The sequence below is a fragment of the Dasypus novemcinctus genome, chromosome 3, assembly GCF_030445035.2.
Source record: "Dasypus novemcinctus isolate mDasNov1 chromosome 3, mDasNov1.1.hap2, whole genome shotgun sequence".
Taxonomy (NCBI): Eukaryota; Metazoa; Chordata; class Mammalia; order Cingulata; family Dasypodidae; genus Dasypus; species Dasypus novemcinctus.
Genome location: NC_080675.1, coordinates 128,553,078 through 128,570,377, shown reverse-complemented (window position 1 = coordinate 128,570,377; position 17,300 = coordinate 128,553,078). Strand labels below are relative to the sequence as shown.

At 42.0% G+C, this 17,300-nt stretch overlaps 1 protein-coding gene across 3 annotated transcripts in view; it reads left to right on the top strand.

Moving 5' to 3' along the window:
• Nucleotides 1-302: 302 nt before the first annotated feature.
• The window catches only part of RAB27A (RAB27A, member RAS oncogene family), an 81,350-nt gene continuing 64,352 nt past the window's right edge, over nucleotides 303-17,300 (top strand). Inside the window, exon 1 of one of the 3 annotated variants that reach the window (XM_058294231.1) lies at nucleotides 303-678. The gene's annotated coding sequence lies outside the window, so the exon portion shown is untranslated. The other 2 variants (XM_012529976.4, XM_012529977.4) reach the window with 2 other exon arrangements.

Sequence of the window (17,300 nt, the reverse complement as noted above, 5' to 3'; positions counted from 1 at the left end):
GTTCAAGTACCTCTGCGGTGAGGCACTCCTTCGGCGCTGAGAGAAGAAACCGCTGGGTGGCAGCAAAATTTCGCAGATTTGTCCTGTCAGCTGCCATTCTTTAACGAATTGTTCTAACGCGTACTTAGAAATTTAGTGTGATTTTAAAAATAATCCTAATTAAACCGTGTGAGGAGAGGTCTCGTTTGCCATTGCAAGAACCCCAGCGCTTTCCCCTCAACTCGGGGAGGCCATGCCCAGGCTGACCCGAGCGAGGAGGTGGACGCGCCGGATGGACAGCGGCAGAGCTGGACGTCGGCGCCGATCCGCTTCCCGCCCAGCTGGGCCAGGGCGCGCCAGGAGCCAGGAGCCCCCCGGGCCTCAGGAGCCCGCGGCCAGAGCCGCCGTGCAGCCCTTCGGCCTCTCTGCCTGCTACAGTGCAGTGACCCATCTGGTGCCCTGGAAAACACCTTTAGAAAATGGCTTTTGGGGGAGGAGATTTGGCGAGAAGTCACCAACCCATACCTCGCAGCGCGACGATCCTGGAACAGTTTTTAAATGTCAGCCCCGTGTCTCAAAACGAAAATAACCCCTGCCCACGGCTAACCTTTCACGCCTTCCAGAAAAGGCCAGTGGAGGTCTGGCTGGGAACAAATGAGACGAGCGGGGCTCTTTTGGGGCTCATGAGGGCACCCTAAGGTGAGGTCCTCCCCCCGCGATCTCGGCAGGTGCTGCGCTGCGAGCCGCGCGTCGAAGGCGCCCGCCAAGCGCCCGGGGCCGCCCCGCGCCCCGCACTCCCGCCCCCCAGATCGGGCGGGGGGTGCCCTCCGAGGTGACAGGAGGAAGCGGGAGGTGGAGGGAAGAAAGGAGGTCCCGCCCCACCTCGCTCTCCTTTACGGGAAGTGATGTGGGGCCAGACGGAAAATACCGCCGGACACCCAAAAAAGGCCGGCAGCTGGTGGACTCGGCCCGGAGACGAGCCGCGAGGGGGACCGCCGAGCCGAGCCAGGTGAGGGCGGGCAGCTGCCGCCGCCGGGGACGCGCGCGGGCCGGGGCGCCGAGGCCGCTCGCGGCTCGTCTCCGAGACCTGAGAAGGTAGCCGGCGAGGGGCGCCTTGGGCTCTGGGTTGGGGTTGGAGGATGCAGCTCGACTTCTCCCCACTTCTAGGCGTCGAACCCCACCAGAAAAGTTGCTTTGTGTGTCCCAGACCCTCAGAACAACCCCTAGCGATGACAGCCGCTGGGGCAGGGGATCGGCTGGGGCGAGTTTCAAATACCCTGCAGCCCGAGATCGGGCGGGGGTCTGAGGTCACCTCGGGGTGGGTTCCAGGTACGAGAGGGTAAGGAAACTTCACTGGTGGAGACGAAGAAGGCCCCAGACCTCTCCGCTGCCCTCTGCCTGTCCCTTGTCCTCCCTCCTGTTTGTTTGTTTTTTTTCATTTTACTTTTTAAAAATGTCTTTACAGCCTTGCTGGTAAGGATCTGGGCGGCAAGCTACCTGGGGTGGGGGGTGTCTCCCTTTTTCTGTCAGACAGAAAATCCTACCAGGCAGACAGCCAGGTCCTCAGGCCTTGCCTAGGGGTAGGGCTGATGTGTTGACAGGTTTCGGTGACTATTGCCAAGGTCTTCTCTGTCCTAATAGATCACTGATTAAGCTGTCAGGCCTGAGGTGAAGGAAAACTCGTGAGTCCTTGACACAGCCTTCCCGGCCTTCTGGCTCCTGCTGGCCAGTTGGGCCACGTGGGCTCTGAATTTTCTGCCACAGGGTTCTCTTCCTTACCTGGTGTTGAAATTCTCACTTTAATGGTTGGCCGATTAGTCAGAAGTCCTAAGGGGGAGGGGAGGTGAGGGTGGAGCGGGAGGGTGGGGAGAGTGAAGTATTATGCCATATGTGTTTTTTGTAATTATTGCTGATTTTTTCTGTTGGTACACCACTGCTCCTGTTCCTTTTTTTTTAGACCTCCTAAAAACTTGCTGTGGGGAGAAAAGACAATGAAATTAGTCTCAACACAGTCTGGAAAAAAAATTTCTGCAGATGGTTAGAAAAGAAGAAAAGTTGTTAATATAATGCTGAGGCGACTGAGGATTATTTTTTCCTGTATTTCTATATAAAAGTTTTTCCTCGGGGGGTGTTCTCCCTCCCTTCTTTTTTTTCTCTTTTGTTTGTGCTTTTGTTGTCATAGCTAAGAATCCATTCCCTAATCCAAGGACAGACAGATTTATGCCTGTTTTGTTCTAATATTTTTAGCTCTTACATTTATGTCTTTGATATATTCCACCCCCCCACCCCCCCCCCCCACTGTTTTTGCTGTCTGTGTCTATTCGCTGTGTGATCTTCTGTATCTATTTCTCTTTTTTTTCATCTTCTCGTCTTTGTCCTCTAGGATTCACTGGGATTTGATCCTGGGGACCTCTGATGTGGAGAGAGGTTCCTTGTCAATTGCATTACCTCAGTTCCTGCTGCGCTTCACCATCACTCTCCCCTTTGTCTTTCTCTTGTTACGTCATCATCTTGTTGTGTGACTCACTTGCTTGGGCATTTGGCTCACCATGTGGGCACTCAGGCGGGCACTTGGATCGCCATGTGGGCACTTGGCTTGCCATGTGGGCACCTACATGGGCACTCTGCTTGCTGCATGGGCACTTGGTTCACCGCACAGGCACTCTTTCTCTTGTCCTTTTTCACCAGGAGGCCCCAGGGATCGAACCCATATGTTGGGGGCCTCATCACTTGAACCACATCCACTTCCCTCTTTGATACATTTTGAGTTAATTTTTATATATGATGTGAGGTAAAGACTCAACTTCATTCTTTTGTATGTGGATGTATAGTCTCAACACCAGTTTGTGTTGAAAAGACTGTTTTTTTCTAATGATCTTGGTGTCCTTGTAAAGAAATTGATTACTATAAATGTGAAGTTTATTTCTGGGTTCTTCATTCTGTTCTTTGATCTTTATGTCTATCTTTATGCTAGTACCACATGGTCTTGATTACTGTAGCTTTTTAGTAAGTTTTGAAATTGAGAAGTGTGAGTCTTCCAACTTAGTTCTTCTTTTTCAGGATTGTTTTTGCTATTTTGGGTCCCTAGAATTGCATATGAATTTTAGGATCAGCTTGTCAGTTTCTTTCTTGTTGGTTTTAGAACAGATGTAGCGGTTTTGAAATGGATTTGCAGGGGTTTTGAGCAATATTGAAACAGACTTGGCTTTCCCCTCTAAAACCTGCTTTTTCCTTAATATTTTCCAGTAAATGGCAACTTCATTCTAGCTCAGAGTAAAAACCTTGGAATAATCATTGATTCTCCCTTGGAAAATCCCATCGATTCTACCTTGAGAACATATCTAGGATATAACTATTTCTCATAATCTCCACTACTTCTACCAAGCTCCTGTCATTTCTATCACCTGGCTTCTACAAAAACCTCCTAAAAGACCTCCCTGCTCCCAGCCTCACCATTCTACAGTTTATTCCCAAAACAGCAGCCAGAGTGATTCTTGTAAAACTAAAGTTAATCATGTCAGTGACTCCTCTGCTCAAAATCCTCCAATGGCTTTAAAGAACAATTTTTTATTGTAAAGTATTTTCAAACTTATAGGACAGTTGCAGAAATAATACAAAACCCATACAGAGAACTCTAACATACTTCCCATCCAGAAACCCATATCCTCCAAATTTTAACATTTTGCCACATTAGTGTTGCCATATTATTCTCTTTCTCTCTCTCTCATTTATATCTCATCTACCATCGGTCTACCTATTTATTTTTTAAACTTTTGAGGGTTGATTGTATACATCATGCTTCTTTAACACTTAATACTGCCATATACATTTCCTAAGAACAAAATCTCCAATGGCTTTTTTCTTTCTTTCTTAGGTACCGGGGCTGGGAATTGAACCTGGGACCTCATACATGGGAAGCTGGTGCTCACCCACTGAGCCACATCTGCTCCCCTAGTTGGTCTTTTCATTTGTTGCTTGTTTTTTATAATTTTTCGGATGCGCTGGGGGACTGAACCTGGGACCTTCCATGTGGGAAGCAGGTGCTCAACCCCTTGAGCCACATCTGCCTCCTCCAATGGCTTTTTGTTTTTAAGATGTATTCCCCCCCCCCCTTGAGGCTTGTTCCTTTCTTTTGCTATCTCTTCTCTGTGCCCATTCACTGCACGTTTTTTCTGTATCTGCTTGTCTCCCTTTGTTGCGTCATCTTGCTGCACCAGGTCTCTGTGGCGCATGGGCCTTCAGCTCTCTGCAGCGTGTGGGCCAGCTTGCCTTCACAAGAAGGCCCTGGGAAGGGAACGCAGGGCCTCCCATATGGTAGATGGGAGCCCAATTCATTGAGCCACAGCCACTTCCCCTCCAACCGCTTTTTATCTCAGAAGTAAAAACAAAGTCCTCATTGTTACTTCCAAGGCCTTACTTGGTGTGTGGCCGCTTCTGACTTCATCTTCTATCATTCTTCCCTTTGTTTCCTCTGTTCCAGTCACACTGGATTCCTTGCTTTTCCTAGGTTGTGCACCCACCTCAGGACTAATACCTAGAGAGATAGGTAGAAAGAAAGAAATATAGATAGATAGAGAGATAGATAGATAGATAGAGCAGATACTATTAGTCTCCCACTACCAGAACGTAAGTTCCACGATGGCCAGCAATTTGTCTTACTCACTGTGGTTTTCCTAGCACTTAGAATGATTTCTGGCACATAGTAAGCACTCAACAAATATGTGTAGATAAATTAAAAGGAAATGGAATACTATTTCTTTTTTTAAAACTTTATTTCAACTTCAAAGAATAAAATAGCAGACAAAAGGCAGCTTAAATTATGGATGCATTACTTGAAAACTCCTGTCCAAGCACATGTATCTTATTTAAGAATGCTATTTCTTTGTCACTAGTTTTTCCTACTCTAAGAGAGAAATGGTCACAGATAAACCAACATCTCCCAAGTTTCTCTTCTTCTATCCTCCTATTTCTCCCAAGATAATGTAATGGCCTTATTTTCCTTGGAAGGGGAAAATTCAAATAAGTAGAATGGTGAGGGCTTTTTGGTCCTTCCCCCTGGGACAGAGGGGAGCCCTCTGCTCTGTAGCCTAGGCAGACTGGGCAGGCCATTCAGTGCCTGTCTTCAGTAGTTTGCGCTCTAGTACTGAGCCTGGGAGGGAGTGAAGGTTCTTGGAAAGTAAAGGGAAAGGAAATTCATTTCTTGATGAATAATTTACACCATAGTGAATTATCTTTCTCTGGCTTCTAACAGAGAATGCCAACCCTGAAGTTCATTTTGGCATTTAATTATATAACTACTAGAGACAGTAAAATAATTTTGTGTATTTTCCCGTTATTTCCATTACTAGATTATAACATGCTGGAGGCAGAACTTGACTTTAAGTTTTTGATTCTTATCTTGCAAGATATTTTCGACAAAATAAGTGTTTAATAAACTCTTGTTGAACATATAAATAAATTAATAGATAAACCTGGATTTATTTTCATCATTGGAAACTTCTAGCCCATATAACTGCAAGTATCTTGTTATGGTCCACTTCATTCTGCTGTTGATAGAGCAGTATTGGCTGCAGGTAAGTGAAGTTTCCTGGTGGCTTTTTCCTCAGTGAGAATGGAATTAATAGTGCTAGAGAGTGTGGGACTTAACTTTCTATATTACTTCTCCTTTTTGTATGTTACTTTTTAAATTTTTTTTTTTTAGAAAGAGTTATTTATTTATTTATTTCTCCCCCTCCCTTCATTGTCTGCTCTCTGTGTCCATTTGCTGTGTGTTCTTCTGTTTCTGCTTATATTCTTATTAGGCAGCTTTGGGAACCAATCCTGGGACCTTCCAGAGTGGGAGAGAGGCAATCATTCTCTTGCGCCACTCAGTTCCGTGATCTGCTGTGTCTCTTATTATCTTTCTTCTGTATATCTTTTTGTTGTGTCATCTTGCTGCTCCAGCTCTCCGTGTGGGCCAGCATCGAACCCTGGACCTCCTATCTGGTAGAAAGGAACCCAATTGCTTGAGCCACATCCACTTCCCGCTTTTTTTTTTTTTTTTTTTTGAGTTACAGGGCCAGGGATTGAACCTGGAACCTTCTGTGTGGGAAGCTGGCATTCAACCACTGAACCACGTTGACTCTTGTTACTTTTTAAATTGAATCTGCCTTCCATCATTATTTAGGATTATGTTGGAATATGCCCTATCTATATCTTCACTGCAAAAATGAAAATAATTGTTTATTTATATAAGATGTGTTTGTGTGTATATATATATATATATATCCCAAATAAAGCACAATAGGTTTTCTTGAAAACAAAACAGAATGTGAAGTTTAAAAGCTGGAGCTCCTAAGAAGGAAAATTGTCTAGCTACTTTAAAAACAATATCGGTTTCTGAAGAGAGTGATTTTTCTTTTCCACAGCCTTTGCTTTTTATGTCCAGTGCAGGTTTTGCTTGGACCATATTTATTCCTCTGTTTCTTGGTCAGGAAGTTTGAGTTTATGATTAGCTTCCCTTTTAAGCTGATTACCATGGAAGCAGACATGAGCACTAAGTTGGAGGCAGAGATAAAGAATTTTTAATTAACTTTAAATAGAGTGAGGTGTGTGGAATAGTAAGCATCCAGCTTGCTTTGGCTCCCCGTCTGAGCATGCAGTATCTGAATAGACATATCACATCCTTTTTCATATATGATTGAGGTCTAATAACACCTATATTTTATTTTCTGTCAAGTAAAATTAGGTGTCTGGCTTACTTAGGAAAGTGTTGGAAGTTTTAATCCCCCTTTCTGTTATTTTTATTATTTTTGCCTCTGTATATGTTTCCCTTGAGAAGGTCTCCCATGTAGCGCCTCAGCCACTCCTAGGACCGTCTGAGTATATGAAACCAGATTTTTTTGACTCTTAAAATTGACCTGCTGATGTGGGGTTAAAGGTAGGGTTTCCAGATTTACCAATTTTTTTTAAAAAGTACAATATACATTTCAGATAAACAACAAATATTTTTTAAGTATGTCCCATGCGATATTCAGGACATACGCTAAGAATATTATAACATATTTAGGTCACACTTAAACTTAAAAAAGTATTTGTTGTTTATTTGAATTGCAAATTTAACTGGGTGCCTTGCATTTTATCTGACAACCTTAGTTGGAGATAATGTTTGTGCACAAGAAATGTGTTGATCATGTTTATGTCCAAAGAATGATTGAGGTATGGCTCGTTCTTGTGATTATACGTGTATCTGTCTTAAGAAAGGAGAGGATTTGTAAACTCAAGGAGTGTAGACCTAGAAGGAAGTTAGACTATATTTAGTTTTACTCTTGTCTTGTATAGTTAAGGAAATTCATATCCAGAGAGGTTAAGTCACTTTGTCAAGGTCACAGAATTTGTGGAAGAGACAGAACTGGAACTCTGGGTTCTGAGGTTGGCCTGCTACAAGATCTCTTTCCTTAAGATACCGTGTATAAGAAGTTGCTTATATTCTAGTGACCCTTAGTCACTTGTGTGACTTTATCACACTGTTCTTTCAGTCCCCAGATCCAATGTGTGGACCCCAAAGCCATTCTCATGAGACACCCTTGACTTTTCTCTGAGAGCCACATGACTGTTGAAAGCCACCATTTGATGGTATTCTCTGTTATGATGTCAGAATGCCTGTAGTTCAATGTGTTTTCATTCCTTCTAAGGTCTTGTTAATGTTTTTGTCCCTTTTGAGGTTTTAGTGTAAGATGTGTTGATTAAGGTGGATTTATCTAAAGTAATTCCATAACAACCAACTCTTGTCTTATGGAAAGCTTGCTTCCCTTCAGTGCCCAGTCCTAGGAAACTGTCATCCCTTTGCATTTTGGTAGAATAAATATGGAAGTTATATGACAAGAAGAAGTATAGGTAAATAGCTGCATGTGACCTGCCCTTTAAAGATATGTCTTTTTTAAACAGTTGTTTTATTATTTTTAAAAAATTATTTTTACATGCTTAAGAAAGCAGGATTGAGAAATAAATGTGTTTTTTCTAACTGCTAACTAGAATACCATATTTCAGAGTCACTAACCTTGTTTTTTCATAGCTTTGTTGGTTAATTCATATAAAGCCTCACCAGCTGCCAGGTCAAAGCATAATAATAAGATTGGTTGCCAAGAGACTGAAAGATAAATTTATTCTTATTACTGCAGTTCATCTCCCCTGCCCTCAGAGTGTGATCCCACCAACCCTGGAGGCTGGCCAAGTCCTATCTGGGATTGGCTGTATACTTATCTCTTATGTATTTGTATCATTAAAAAACAAAGTCAAGGGAAGTAGACTTGGCCCAATGGATAAGGCATCCACCTACCACATGGGAGGCCCGGGGTTTGAACTGCGTGCAGCTGGCCCATGTGCAGTGCTGATGAGCACAAGGAGTGCCCTGCCACGCAGGGGTGTCCCCCGCGTAGGGGAGCCCCACGTGCAAGGAGTGCACCCCATAAGGAGAGCCGCCTAACGTGAAAGAAAGTGCAGCCTGCCCAAGAATGGCGCTGCACACACGGAGAGCTGACACACAAGATGACGCAATAACAAAGAAACACAGATTCCCGTTGCTGCTAATAAGGATAGAAGTGGTCACAGAAGAACACACAGCGAATGGATAGACACAGAGAGCAGACAATGGCGGGGGCGGGGGGGGGGGAAATTAAAAAAAAAACCCAAAAACAACAAAGTTAAGGTCTCAATCTGCTAGTTAAACATGATGGTAGGGTATTTTTATTCTTGCAGTACTATCCTTCATATGGAGGGATATGAAACATACAGAAATAGATTATGACATACATGTTTATTTGAAACACTTTTTTGAAACACTGCAGAATTTTAAAATATAATCCATGGCTGTGGTCAGGGATTTCTTTGTTTCTTGCTCTGTGTGATTAATTTTTGTGATGAATCTCACCACTGCAAAGGACTGACCCCCAAGAATGAGCATGCCCTGGAAAAGATAGAATATTGTCGTCCAGTTAGATACAGGAGACCAAATGTGGCCAAAACATGCTGCTGGCTGTCCTTGGCTCAACTTCTCTGGTTAGGAACAAGGCTAACTCTCTGCTCCCCCCTCCCTCTGCTCTAGACGACAGAGTGGGTTGTGATTATTTCCTCAGGGAGTGACTCCCTGCTGCGTTCTAGAGCTCCTGCTTGAAAGTGAAAGAACCAGCCCAACCGGAAATAAGTAGGCTGGTGGTTTTTAGTCTCAATATTGCCATAATTAATTATGTGATACTACAACAGTGGTTCTCAATTGGGGGCGATTTTGCTCCCCCAGCGGACATTAGCAATGTCTGAACATATTTTAGCTTTCAGACGTCATAACTGGGGAGTTACTACTCGCGTTTAGTGGACAAAGGCTTACCATTCTACAACAGCAAAGAATTATCTGACCCAAGATGTCGATAGTGCCAAGGCAGAGAAACCCTGTGTTAGACAAATCATTGAACTTCTTTGGTCTATAGTTTCTTGAGTTATACATTCTGTCCATTATGTAAAATTTTCTAAGCCAATCCCCACCATTGCCCCCAGGTTTCACATGGGAGTGCAGTCCTTGTGGAGGTGCTAGGTTGGCCATATGTGAGGAGTGGACCCTTTGGGGGTGGTCTACCATAGGAAGTGAGAGCTGGTCTGCAGTGGCTGTCTGCTCGGACACTCCACATGGGCAGACGCCTGCCAGAAGGACCAGACAGTGCTGTTACTGAAGGGACCTGTGCTCTCAGTGCCTCTGCAGGAAGAGCTTGCAGCTGACCAGGAGTGTCTGTTTTCCAAATTTCCACTATACCCTTGTGCCAGAGGCGGGATTTCTGCCACCAGGATTAACCAAGGGAATGGTGAGACTAGACATTTTCTTCATTAATACACATTTTCTGCTTAACTAGAAGCTCTCTTGGAGATTTTTAAAAGTCAACAACAAAAAACCCCATCCTGAGTCATCGACCATTTTTGCCACCTAGATCAAAGAAACCTCATTTGTTACACTTACAGAATCATGTGATTTAAGAGCTGGAAGGGATCTTAGAAACCATGTAGCCCAGCCCCCACTCCCATCTCAGAGGTTCAGAGCCGTACCCAAGGTCTCATGACCAACTGATGGCATAGAAGGATCTACAAGACAAGTCTGCTGATTCTCTTTTGTGTTCTTTTATGCCCCCATACTAATATTTCTTGATTGCAACCAAGTGTAAGAGGGGCAATCCAAATTTTGTTATTTTCTTGTTCAAAGGAAATGACTTTGAGATGGTACTTTACTAACAAGCAGGGTCTCATCCTTGAATCCTTCTGAAATATCACAGGAAGTGAAACAAGTATATTATAATTCTCACCTACGTTAAAACAATTCGGAAATATCTGAGCGCCTGCTGTGTGCCGGCTGCCAGTTAAAACAATAGTATACTGCTGCTTTTCTGTTCCCATTCTTGTCCCCCACCCTCACCCTCCCACCTCTGCCCATAAACCCATTCTTCCCACAAAGCCAGTGATCTTTAAAAAATATAAATCAGATTGTATCCCTCTTTTACTTAAAACTATTCAGTGCCTTCTCATTGCAGTAGGTTTACGATCCAAATGCTTGAGCGTGGTCTATAAAGTGTACCTGATCTGGGTGTTGCTGGCCTCTCTGACGGCAGCTCATCCTATGACTCTATCCTCCAGCCTCTCCTGCCTCCTTTCTGTTCCTTGGAAGTGCCACACTCATTTCCATCTCAGGGCCTTTGCATTTGCCCTTAACTCTTCCTCAATGCCCCCCCACCAACCCCCAGGCCTTCATCTGACTGGTATCTTGGCATTATTCAGATTTAATTTCAAATGTTACCCTCTCAAAAAGCCTTCCCTGAGCACTGTATTGAAAGTTGCCTCCAGCCACCCTTTAACCTATTGTTATTATCTCATAGCACTTATTACTATTTGAAGTTATTTTATTTTATGGTCATTTGTTTATTGTCTGTCTCGTCTTGCTAAAATATATTCTCTAGAGACTTTGTTTTTTATACCACTGAATCCTTAGCACCTAGAAGAAGGCTTGGCACATGGTAGGTGCTAATTTAATAGTGAATGAATGAATACCACAGCAAGCAGCTGGTGTTAGAGAAGATTGCTTTACAGATGTTATCCTATGTAATTCAAATTATCTTCTCTTCTTTGGATTTTATTTTTTAAACTAAAACCAGGATGCCAGCATATTGGTACATGAGAAATCTAGATTCCAGACTATATTCTTTTATCTGAGGACTAGTTACTTGCTTCCTAAAGTAAAAACTCCATGGGAAGAAATATAAAAGTTGTCTCCATGGTAAGAACATTATCAGGGTATTTAGGGAGTATAGCAGTTTGATATGGTTATGAATTCCAAAAAAACAAAGATATTGGATTAAGCTTGTAATCTGATCTGTACGTGGGCATGACTGAGTTATGATAAGGGCATTGAGTCCCCACCCCTTGGTGGGTGGGAACTCGCAGATAAAAGGCGTGACAAAGAATAGAGTTGAGAGTTTTCTGATATTGGAGTTTTTATGTTGAAGTTTGATGCTGAAGACTTGAGCTGGCACCCCAGGAAGTCAGCACGCAGAGGAAAGAGAAGCCAACACCAGGAAGGAAGGAACCTTGAACCCAGAAAAAAGCAAGCCCCAGAAACGTAGGAACCCAGGAAACCTGAACCGTCACAGACGTCGGCAGCCATCTTGCTCCAAATAGACTTTGGTGAGGGAAGTAACTAATGCTTTGTGGCTTGGTATCTATAAGCTCCTACTGCAAATAAATACCCTTTATAAAAACCAGCCGATTTCTGCTTTTTTGCATCAGCACCCCTTTGGCTGACTAATACAGGGAGTCACCTGAGACTAAAAATGATCTTAGCGTTTAAATGCTAGAAGAGGAGATCAGAATTTTAATAGGTCCCCAAAACTGGCTGCCCCTGAAAAGCACATTTTCACACTTTTATTTAAAACATACCAAGATAAAACTACACATTTTTCAGTCTCTCCTCTGGAGGTTCTAATTTTTTAGGTTTGGGTTTAGGGCTGGGGAATTAATATTTTATTTAAAGTCCTGCCCTGGTGATTGATGTTGCATAAGCAACTTTGGGAGCCAGTGACCATGCCCACCTCCATTCCCAGGTGAGTAAACTGAGGCTCCGAGAGGTCATGGGCCTCACTTGGGGTCACACAGTTGGTGAATGGTTATGGAAGCTCAAATCGTCCAGACTTCTCTCTGCACCATTCAAGAAACACAGGAGAAAAGATTCTCAGGGATAGAGACAGCACAGCCTTGGAAGTTGTTGATTTATTATTATTTTTTCTTTGTTTACATGTAACTAACCAGTCTGGTGTCAAACAGGAATTACATACAGCCTCGCCTTTTTCTTGTGAACTCACAGATTAATTAGGTGTTAGATAATAAGACATAATGTGAACCCTCCCACAGCAGAGATGATCAAAATTTGGTTCCAAGACCAGCAGCAGCAGCTTCTGGGAGCTTGTCAGAAAAGCAAATTCTCAGCCTAACCCCAGACTTACTGAATGTGAAACTCTGCAGGTGGGACTCTGCAAACTGCTTTAGAACCATTCACATGATTTTTTTTTGTTCACTGAAGTTTGAGAACTAGTCTACAGATATATTTTATAGCCCAATTAATGGTCAAAGCTGCTGACTGCTGTCTTTGTACTTGAGGACTCGTAAACATGGAGGCCTTAACTTAAGCTAGCCATCTGCTTTCCTTGGTGACATTTATTCAAAGTATGAACTAGTGTTATAAAATCTTCATTATAATGCCATACCCAAAATGGAGGAGGAGTGGACCAATACTTATTGAGCACCTGCTATATGTGAGGCACTGTGCTTGGTATTATTGCTTGTTATCTCAGTTAATTCTCACAACCATTCTGCTAGGTCGGTATTATTACCTTTATTTTACAGATTTGGAATCTGAGGCTGGTGGAGGCTAAATATGATCTTCATATATACGTTATTTCTAGTCATAGTTGTATATTTTGGTATCTGTTGTCATCCTAGAGAATTAGATTTCAACCTTTATTAGGCATAACAAGGAATCCCTTGGGAAGCTTGTTAAAAGTGAAAATTTCCCAGGCCTCCCTCTCAGAGCTCCTAGTTCAGAGGCCTGAGTGGGGCTCAGGACTTTGGATTTTGATCAAGTCCCCCAGATAATTCTGCTGTCCATGAGCATCAGATGGTACTTGGAGAAGTTAACACAGTGGTTGGACCAGATGACTCACTAGACTTCTCTCCAACCCTGAAGTTCTGTGTTTCTCCAATGTTTTGTGCCATCAGACTTTGGCCACTGGGTGGGAAAACTGGCAAGAGAATTATGCGTATGGGAGGAGGTTGCTTCAGAGCAGTACAAAGAAGTTAATCATGCATCTCTTATAACCCTGGCTATTTCTGCTCCCTCTGCTGCCTCTTAGAGGGTTCCCGGGATATATTTTGGCTTTGAGTAACTTGCAATCTTTTCTGTTATCTAACCCAAATTGCACAAATTTTCTTATAGCAATTTCACCCTTGCGTTGGTGAGGTACACGGATGCAAGCAACTTCCTCTAGGGTATAATTAATATCTGTGAAGTAGTGAGTTGCTTCAACCTTTGAGGTTAGAAATGGTGCTTCCTCTGTTTGGTGATAAGTTCCCTTATTTTTCATGGACAGAATTGGCATACTTATGGAATGATTTCCTAATCCATTGGAAGACTGAGTGATTTTTTGCCATTATGAAGGAAAATGTGAGATGTAATTTAAAAAAGAATTTCAGTGATGATGCCTGATACCCTTTTTATAAGGTGGTATGCTGATTTCTTTCCACATGTTTAGAAGCAGCTACTGACAGAGTGTGAAACAGACATGTGTATCCAAAGGCCTTTGCCCAGTCTAGAAGTGAGCAAGGTTGAAATACTACTTTTTAAAATATATCTTTGTCCCTGAAACAAATTGTATAGGACAAGGAAATGCACACACACACACATACACACATACACATTTCAGAGTCCTGGGATCCACTTTGTGTAGGGGAAACTATTTTTCAAGTTTCAGGTTAGGATTCCAAGTATAACTTCTTTTACCACTTGATATTAGAAATGATAATAACAAAGTGTATTTGAGTACAGTAGCTACAACTACCATCTATTAAGAGTTTCTGTGTGTCAGGAATTACACAAACGTTCTCTTATCTAATCTTCAACAGCCTTTCAAAGTAGATATTATCCTTCATTTTTTACAAATGATGAAACAGGCTCAAAAATATTAAGTAATTTGCCTGTTGTTGGGACTGGTGTTTCGTTCCATATGGGACTTTCAATTTCTAAGACCAGGACAGTCCTGGGAAAACTGGAAGGTTTATGTGTCACCCAGCATACTGACCCACAGTTGATAGGAAGTAAGGCCAAAGGGTTCTGAGCCATCAGAGTAGTTTCATGTACTGAAACTTGCTGACCTGCCTTACCGAGTGACCTTCAGAACAGGTCTTGGAGCTCTTTTCCCTCCATTTTATACACTGTTCCTAACAAGATTGGTTATTTGGTTTCCAGGTGCCTTGTCAATTAGAAACTGCACAGTAGAAAGGGGAGGGAGTTGCTCTAGGAAGGTACACTGATTACTGTGGTGAGGGAAAGCTGGTGAAGGAGGGAGTAGGGAGGATGAAGTATAAACTAAGATGACCCGAAATAATACAGTAGCCCGGAGCCATTTATTATAGGGGCAAACACACCTTAATAAGAATAGCTGTTATTGAACTTACTATGTGCTAATTATTGTCCTAAGTACTTTATATGTATTACATGATTTAATCCTTACAAAATAATCCTATTATTAACTCTTTCCACAAATGAGGAAACTGAGGGACCGAGTGGCTAAGTGACTTGCTCAAGGTTACAATGCCAGTGAGTGGTCAAGCTAATATTCAAAACAGTCAATCTCCAGAGCCTAGGTTCTTTATCTTGCTTCAGCGTCAGTCCTAGGTCCTGAGGACATAGCACAGCAAATTAATGGTCTTTATTGTGATGTCCCAAATCATCCAAGAAAAAAAATTAAAGCATAGGCATTTACCGATTATTTTGTATTAATTAATTTTAAATTTATTTATCAAAGTTGTAGGTGGACATATAAAGAGTCAAGTACTTTTTACAAAGCTTGTTACCAAAAAAAAAAAAAAAAGCAGACTCCCCTCCCCCAGCTTACTTCCTGCTCCTCAGAATCAACCACTTTCAATTCTTGTAGTTGGCTGACTCTTTTGTTGGGGGAGGGAAGATAATGGAGGTTTATATTATTTTAATTTTTATTAGAACCGTTGTAGGTTGATAGAAACATGATGCAGAGAGTACAGAGTTCCTTATATGCTCCCTCACACACAGTTTTCCCTATTTTTAACTTTTGCCTTAGTGTGGTATCTGTGCTACAATTGATGAAACAATGTTATTTTAATTATACTATTAACTATAATCCATAGTTTAATTTAGGGTTAACTGTGTTGTATAGTCCATGTTTTTTTTAAAAATTTTATTCTACTAATATATATACAACCTAAAATTTCCGCTCTAAGCCACATTCAATTATATAATTCAGTGGTGTTAATCACATTCACAATGTTGTGCCGCCTTCCCCATCATCCATTGCCAAAATTTTTCCATCATCCCAAACAGAAACTCCAAACCACTTAAGCATTAACTACCTATACCCCTCCCACACTAGGTCCCTGATAACTGGTATTCTAGTTTCTGACTCTATAAGTGTACATGTTCTGTTTATCTCATAAAGTGAGATCATACAGTACTTGTCCTTTTGCATCCGGATTGTTTCACCCAATATGTTTTCAAGGTTTATTCATGTTGTTGAATGCATCAGAACTGCATTTCCTTTTTATGATCAAATAATATGCCATTGTGTGTATATACCACATTTGGTTTATCATTCATTTGTTGATGTACACTTGTGCCGCTTCTACCTTTTAGCAATTGTGAATAATGTCACTATGAACATTGGTGTGCAAATATCTGTTTGAATCCCTGCTTTCAATTCTTTTGGGTATATACTGAAAAATGGAATTGTTTGGGCATGTGATACTTCTATGCTTACATTTCTGAGAAATTGCCAAATCGTTTTCCAAAGTATCTCCACAATTTTATTCTCACTAACAATGTATGAGTGTTCCTATTTCTCCACATCCTCTCCAACACTTATTTTCCATTAAAAAAAAACTTGCTGACCTGCAAGTATTAGAATAGTAGCTATTCTAATGGATGTGAAACGATGTTTCATTTTGGTTTTGATTTGCATTTTCTTCATGGGTAATAACTTTGAGCATTTTTTCATGTACTTATGGGACGTTTGTACATCTTCTTTAGAAAAATGTCTATCCAAGTCTTTTGCCCATTTGAAAATTGGGTTGCATGTCTTTTTTTTGTTGTTGAGTGGTAGAAGTTCTTTATATATTCTGGATATTAAACTCTTATCATATATATGGTTTCCAATTATTTTCTCCCATTCTGTAGGTTGCCTTTTTACTTTCTTGATAAATCCTTTGAGTAAAAAAGTTTTTAATTTTGATGAAGTCCCATTTATCCTTTTTTTCTTTTGGTGCTTGTGCTTTTGGTGTAAAGTCTAAGAAACCACTCCCTAACACAAAGTCCTGAAGATGTCTTCCTCTATTTTCTTCTAGGAGTTGTATAGTTTTAGTTCTTATATTTAGGTCTTTGATTCATTTTGAGTTACTTTTTTTAATATGGTGTGAGGTTGGTGCCCACCTTCATTCTTTTATATATCACTACCCAGTTTTCCCAACACCATTTGTTGAAGAGACTATTCTTTCTCCATTGAGTGGACTTGCACCTTTATCAAAGATGAGTTGGCCATTAATGTGAGGGTTGATTTCTGAACTCTCAATTTGATTCCATTGATCTGTTTGTCCTTGTGCCAGTACCACACTATTTTGATTACTGTAGCTTTGTAATAAGTTTCAAAATCAGGAAGTGTGGGTCCTCCAATTTCATTCTTCTTTTTGAAGATGGTTTGGGCTATTTGGGGCTTGTTTGCCTTTCTATGTGAATTTAAAGACTGGGGTGAAGTGGACTTGGCCTGGTGGATGGGGCGTCTGTCTACCACATGGGAGGTCTGTGGTTCAAACCCCGGGCCTCCTTTACCCATGTGGAGATGGCCTACGCACAGTGCTGATGCGCACAGGGAGTACCTGTGCCATGCAGGGGTGCCCTCTGCATGGGGGAGCCCCACGCGCAGGGAGTGCACCCTGTAAGGAGAACCGCCCTGCTTGAAGAAAGGTGCAGCCTGCCTAGGAGTGGCATAGCACACACGGAGAGCTGATGCAGCAAG